A 7,780-nucleotide genomic window follows, 5' to 3' on the forward strand; every position below is an offset into this window, starting at 1 on the left:
TCCTTCATCGCTGGCTTTTTATCTGCCTCTTCTGAGAGAATGGGATTATGGGTTTTCTCCCATAGTGCTCTCTGGCCCAATGACTTTAAGGGAGGTGTGAACTCTCTTGAAGTTAGAAAGTGTACTTTGTGAAGCTAGCATACTTGTGGAGTCCAATGAGTAAAGGTGGGAACACAAGCCTTGTCTTGATTAGTTCTACTTAGTACCTTGTTTCAGGTTCTGGCCAAAACAACTTCTTGTAAGATTAGATCAACTCTAATTACTTAGCAGTTAGTAAGGATTCCAACACCTACTCATTGCCATAATGATTGATCAAAGGTTTCATTAGATAATTCTTTTAAAAAACACCAGCTGAAGTATATCTTTTTGAGGTTTGAGCTATTAGCTTTAGGTTTTTTTTTGGGGGTATACATTCACACTTAATAGATTTTTTTTTCATTTCCACTTTCTATTTTAATTATACTTTTAAGTTCCTCGTGTTCCAGATTTTCCCCCTTTCCTCTTCACCTCCCCTAGATGGCAAGTAACTCAATATATGTTAAACATGTTAAATATGTTAAATCCAATTATGTATACATATTTATGCAATTATCATGCTACTCAAGAAAAATCAATTCTCAAACATTTTTGCTTCAAAGGGCAGAAAATATATATTATGATAGTTGGGACTGAATGATTAAATGAGGTTTTTGTTTTATTTTGTTTTTTTTAAGAATGGTGTAGACATGGACAATCTGTAGGCATTAGGGAGAGAAGTAATAACAACAGATTGAAGATATATGAGAGTAGGAATGATATTTCAGAATAGCTAAAGCTCAGAATGAATTGAAGCTGGTAAGAACAGCTAAAGAGAAAAGAAAAAGGCCTTTTAGCTATTTTTGGGAGATGACTACATCTTAGGATCAATAGGACAATAATGACCAATAATGGAAAGAAAGTAGATAAGTTCAATGTTCATATATTTTTCTCCTACTAAAAATAATGTTCTTTGGGAGAGGAAATTTAGAACAAAAATCAAGGCAGAGATACCTAACACAACTAGGTAGATAATAAAAGGGTACTGCCAGTCTTTGACTGATTGGAAGCACACTATCCCTGTGGACTTTTTGAAGCATTTAAGTTATTAGGTCCAAATAAAGTACATGCTCAGTTACTGAAGGAAATGTAAGATATGATTGATGAGTCACTGTCACTGAACTTTGAAAAACCATGGAAAATGTCTAAAGGAGTACAAGTGTTATTCCAGTTTTTTAGGAAGAAGAAAATAATTATCTCTTCTACATTACAAGGGTTAAGGGAAAAGTGTTTTGTGATTTGGAAAATTCATGTAAATTTTTTTTGGCCCTCTCTTTGTCCCAGAGAAGTTTGATTTTTTTTTTCATGGAGTATTTATAGTACCTTATTATGAAATCTGGGTTGTCAGTATTGTTTGTGCTTTCTGCAAAGTTTCCAAAAATTTTTAGTTTAATTTCTGATATGGACTTATAAGTTGAAAAGATCATCGAAAGTCACAAGGGGAAAGAATAACTGCATTGTGTCTAAATTATAGGTTAGTGAATTTTTCTTCTGTTTCTGACAAAATTTTAATGCATGTGGTTAAATGGATATTTAGTGATATCTAGAAAGCCAAGTGGAGGTATTCCTTTTAATTAAAAATAATTTAATATTTTTTGTTACATTTAAAGTTTTGAACTATTTCCTTCCTTTCCCACTCTACACTGGAGAAGGCTACATACTGGAGAAGGTGTGCAACAAACACACATACACCCATAAACCATACCTATGTATATTTTTATTTATCCTTTCTTTCTCTGGGGATAGATGTTGGAGTTCTTGTTCTTCTTTATAAATAATAATATAAGAAGGTTCTCTCTGGGGGAGAAAGCAGGTTTTTTGGGGGAGGTTTTCTGGAGGCAGTCTTAGTTGCAGTTGAAAGTAATAATCACCCAAATAGCCAGCTGGTAAAAATGCAAACATTTATTTTATCCTTCCAAAATAGCCTGGTTAGTTGAGGCCTATTTCTCTGGTTCCAAGAGCTCTTGCAGATTATCCTTTGCTTCTGCCTCTGCTTTCTTCAGCCTTCAATCCAGCTCCACTCTTCATGTAATTCTGCTGAAATCTGTCTGAGAGCCTCTGTCTGTTTTTTTTTTTATACAAGAGAGAGGAATTGTGGGATACAAGAGAGAGGGATTATGGGTTTTCTCCCATAGTGCTCTCTGGCCCTAAGAGCTTCAAGGGAGGTGTGAATTCAGATATCTCATACTAAACCCTGAAATTTCCCAGACATGTGAACTCCAATGAGTAAAGGTGTGAACACAAGCATTGTATCAATTAGTTCTACTTAGTATCTTGTTTCAGGTTCTGGACCAAAACATCTTCTTGTAAGATCAGATCAATAATCTATCAACTCTAATGAGTTAGCAGTTTGTAAAGATTCCAACAGATAGATAGCATTTTTCTTCATATGTCTTTTGTAACTGCTTTGAATATTTATAAAACTCAGAATAACTTAGTTGTTCACAGTTGTTCATTGAACAATATTATTACTCCTATATATAATGTTATCTTTCAATCTTCTGCTTATTTGACTCTTCATTATTGCATGCAAATCTTCCCATGTGTTTTTTGGATTAACACATTAATCATTTTTTATAGTACAGTAGTATTCCATTTCAATCATATCCCACAGTTTGTTTAGTCATTTCCCACTTGATGGGCATTCCTTTAATTTCTAGTTCTTTGCTACCACAAAGAGAGCTGCCATAAATATAGGTATTTTTTCTTTTTCTCTGATCACTTTGGTAGATTTAATAGTGATATTTCTAGGTTAAAAGATATAAATAGTTTTTATAAATATTTGGGCATTGCTTTCCAAAAATGGCTGCATCAGTTCACAGTTCTACCAGCAGTGAATCAATATCCTAATTTTTCCACACCCCCTCTAACATTTGTCGTTTTTCTCTTCTCTCAGTCTTAAGGAGTGAATATACTATTAGTGACACTATATGACTGTGCAACTCTCCTGTAAAATCATCCACATGTATTTTTCTCAGAGCATTCCTGTTGAGAAGCTATTATCATTAGAGACAAGGACTGAGATTCTCACTTCTAGTAAATGTGAAAGGCAGGGATAATTTTGCAGTGGCCTTCATGGAATCTGAAATATTTGTTTCTGCCATGGCCTACTGCCTCTTATTTATTCTCAATGTGCAGGTTGGCTGACCTCCTTCCCAGAAGAGGGCTTCTGTAAAGGGGCTTGAGGAATGCTTTTCCATTCTCTCATTTGTCATGAAAAACAGACTGTTCCTGAACATTTGTCTGAAAATTTCATCTTATCTAAAGAGATGAAATTTAATAAGGTTACTTGTTAAACTCAAATCTGAATTACAAAAAATCACTTTCAAAGTCCAAAATAGAGCAAGTTTGAATTTACAGCCTTTTGTCTGAAAATAATCCAGAGGTTTTAGTGTCATATAGTTTTAAAAAGAGTAAAACAATGTGATATAGTAGCCGAGTAAAATAATGCAATCTTAAACTATTAGAGAAGCATAGTGTGAAGGAATAAGAAGGTGATAATCCATATCAGCTTGCACTTGGATTATTGTGTATTGTGATCACTTCTGAGTAATTAATTTTAGGGAAGACATCAATAAACTAGAGAACATCTAGTTCTCTAATTTAAGTTAAGGATCCTAAGATCAAAGCATATATGTATTAGTTGAAAGAATTTTAAGTGCTTTACCTATAGAAGAGAAAATTTAGGGGAATATAGTTGTGTCACAGAAGAGATATTGGACTGTTTTTCTTTGCTCCCCATGGCAGAACTAAGGACAATAGGTAAGATATGCAAAAAAAAAAAATCTTAAAATTGGTGTTTAAAAAATAAATCTTCCAACAATTAGAGCTGTCTAAAAGCAGAATGGACTGCCTCTTAGGTCATGAAATACACTTCAGTAGACATCTGGTAGCAAGCTTGAGGCCTTTTTTTGTATAAGAAATTCTAGTTTAGGTATACATTGAATTATTTGGACAGTGAGGTTATTTTCATAATACCCTTGAGATTTTGTTATTGTGATAGGAAACCTCTTTTGCCTGTTTAGGTACTTTTTCCGTTTTTTCCTGTCCTTAAAAATGCTCAATAATATTTCTCCTTGCTTAATTCCTGAACTTACTGTACTTGTATAGTATATCAAAAATTGGCTCCACAGAGTATTAGGAACTCATTCACACTAAAGCATAAATGAATTCAATGTGCTTAAAATTTTATAAATATTTAGGGGATTTGCATTTTCACAGAGATACAAGCCTCAAGTTAAAGAAATTAAGCTATTAATACAAGATTAGACATCAACAACCAGGTTTCTATTACACATAGTAGAGAAATAATACATATTTGTTTACCAAATATTGAATGGATGGTCAGGTATACTCTTATAAGTATACTAAGAGAGTAAGAATTAGAGACTAATCTATTTTGTCCACAAGTTATTTTACTTCTCTTGGGCTACCTGGATCATAGAACTAATCAAAATATATTATTTCTTATATATGGTCAGAAAATTGACTAGCTGATGAGACCTCATTCATAAAGCTGGTCCATAATCCTAAAGGGGGCCTGCCCATAAACACAATAGCAGTAATTCACCCTGAATGTTGAATTTCTTTCTGTCTATAGGGGGAAGACGATTGTGTTTTCTGTGCCACAACATACTGCAAATGAGTGTATATTAAATGTGAACAGAGGTGGTGTGAGAGACTTGGTTTTGATTGATTGGTTGTCTTTTTTTTCCCCTGAGGCAACTGGGATTAAGTGACTTGCCCAGGTTCCCACAGCTAGGAAATTTTAAGTGTTAAGTCTGAGATCACATTTGAACTCAGATTCTCCTGACTTCAAGGCTGGTGCTTTATGCACTGCACCACCTAGCTGTTCCTATCCTTCATTCTTTAGGAGGACCAAAATAACATCATGTTGGAGTCAAGGATTACAATTCATCAGATCAATTTGAGATCAGAAGGCTCTATCATAGGGCAGGCATGAATAGTCCATATGAACATTTGGAGTGGAGATGTCTTTAAATTTGCACATCTCATATTTCTTTTGAGCTAGTACAATTTTGTCTTGCTCATAGAGCACAGCCCTTTTTTTTTTTTTTTTTTTTTTTTTGATGTGGAATGTAATACTGGGTTTGCCAGTTTGTCTCATGTCATGAATCAGTTTCAAAGTTCAGATAGACTCTGAATGTGACCTATACTTCTTCTGAGCTTCATGTGAGTGCTTGCCTTCTGTGTGTTTTCTAACCAAAAATATTTTTTTGGTACCAAAATATATAATGCCAGAAAACCAAATATATTTCTGGCATTAGAACAACATGTCCAGTCCACTGGAATTGTGCTCTCTGTAGCATGGTTTGAATGCTTGGCAGTTTAGCTCAAGAAAGGACCTCAGTGTTTGGTACTTTATTTTATCAGGTGATCTTCAAAATCTTCCTAAGATAATTTAAATGGAAACAATTTAATTTCCTGCTATGGCACTGGTATACTGTTCAAGTTTCACTGGACATCTGACAATGTGTGGGTTAACTTCATTATCAATGTGAACATCATTTGGCAGTATAGTGCAAAGGTAAGTGAACTTATCCATAGCATTAAAAAAAATAAAAAAATGATAAAAAGCAAGATTAAAGTGGAGGGAAAGTTGATGCACAATTTTTTGTTCGTCCATGACTCAATGCAGCCTTTAAGGCTACGATGCAACAGAATATAGATTGATTCTCTGCTGCTTGTACAAATTTTGGCCTAACAATTAACACTAAGAAAACACATTTTTTTTTTTTACCAGCCACCATCATGTATGTAACCATTAGTCACAACAAATAGAAAAAATATTGAGTGTTGTAAATGAATTAATTTCACTTGGCAGAATACTTTCCAGAGAAGTCCACATAGATCGTGACTCACACATTGCCAGAGCTAACTCAGTGTTTGGGAGGCTCCAAAGGAAAGAATGGGAGAGAAGTGGTGTAAGAATAGCTACTAAACTGAAGGTCATCAGAACCATTTTGTTCAACTCATTGATATATGACTGTGTCTTCATGTGCTTGGAATAAATGCTCCCTAACTCATTACAAGGTTTAAAACCTCTCAGTTACTGAGATGGTTGACTGGGATGTGGCTGCTTCAAATGTTATAGTTTCATGGAGTCACAGGGGAGAGCTAGGTGAATCAGATATATACCAAAGGTGTAAAGGAATCTTAAGAAGGGTGTGGCAGCCCTCCTCACATTAGAGGCACTAGTTTTCTCTGAACACACCCTATACCCTGTGGCCTCCATAGAAAGGAGATGTTGTCAAAGGCAAAGGATATAAAATGGCAGCCTTTGAAAATACCAAATTTTGAGTTACATAAATATTCTTATTAGTGTTCTGTAATATAATTACTTAGCATTTATTTAATGTTGTTTTATTTATTTAAACATTTTGTGTCTTCCTTTTAGGGAAGATCTGGTACCTCAGGTTTGAGGTGGGGATGAAACATGACAGTCATAAGTCATCTAACAATTAAGAAAAAAGAAGTTTACTGATAAGGAGGTTTCATGATATAGAAAGATATAGATATTCTAGCACTTATCTTGGGTTGACTTGGCTCCCCTTATGCCTATCTGAAAATATATCTAGTCACCAAGGCAGGTTGACCTTCTTTGGACAATCTTGGGATATCCATTAAATGTGATGGGCTCAACTTAAACATGAATATCAACATAGCCAGGAGCTATAACCCAATTTAGACCTTGCTTAGACTTCTTATGACCTTCAGGCTAACCCATGCAGTTGGAGAATGGGAGGAACCGTGATAAATAATGGTCTTATCACACCTCTCAGTAAAATGTAAGCTTCCAGAGGTTAAGGTCTCTCATCTCGGTATCCCTAGCACCTACTACAGCATTTAACATATATTAAACATTTAATAAGTGATTGTTGAATTGAACAGAATTGAATTGAGGATTATGCCATGAGTACTTTTACTTGACCCAGATACTATTGTTTGTCTTAAGTTGAGTATAGCATTCCTTTTGAAAGTCAAATAATTGTTTTAACAAGAAGTCTTAACAATTATTTGAAAGGCATAGCAATTTCACATTCTTATTAGAATGTAAGCTTTTTGAGGACAGTGCCTATTTTTACTTTATCTTTGTAACCCTAGTATCTGATATGGTGCCTTACACTTTAGTGGATGCTTAATAAATTCTATTGAAACATTGATTAGATCACTCATGTTTCTGTGACAATAATAAGCTGAATTATTTTTTCTTTCTCAATAATATTTCATTTCCCAAATACATGTAAAGACAGTTTTCAACATTCATTTCTGTAAAATTTTGCATTCTAACTTTTTTCTCCCTCTTTGCCTTCCCCCATCTTAATATAGATTAAACATATTTAGGAAAACTTTTTAAGATTCTTCCTCATCTGGTTTATATTTAATAATTTTACAATTAGATTAGTTTTTGCAAAGACATGTTTATTTCAAAGGTATAGCAAGAAAAATCATTCAAACATCCCACCCCCTCCTTCCTCCAATACCCTAGAATCATAATCATCCTTATCCTACCTTGATTTCTGGTTAAGAGAGGAATTAAAAAACACAGTTTAACTCAGGTAAGGACTATATAATCAAGTCTCACCAAATTTTGAGGTGAGAGTGCCTATTGGGTTCAAGTCCTGGGCATCCTGGTTTCTCAGGATTTTCTAGCTAGGCTGGCAGTGACATGTACTATGGAATT

Source organism: Antechinus flavipes, chromosome 1 (assembly GCF_016432865.1).
Source record: "Antechinus flavipes isolate AdamAnt ecotype Samford, QLD, Australia chromosome 1, AdamAnt_v2, whole genome shotgun sequence".
NCBI lineage: Eukaryota > Metazoa > Chordata > Mammalia > Dasyuromorphia > Dasyuridae > Antechinus > Antechinus flavipes.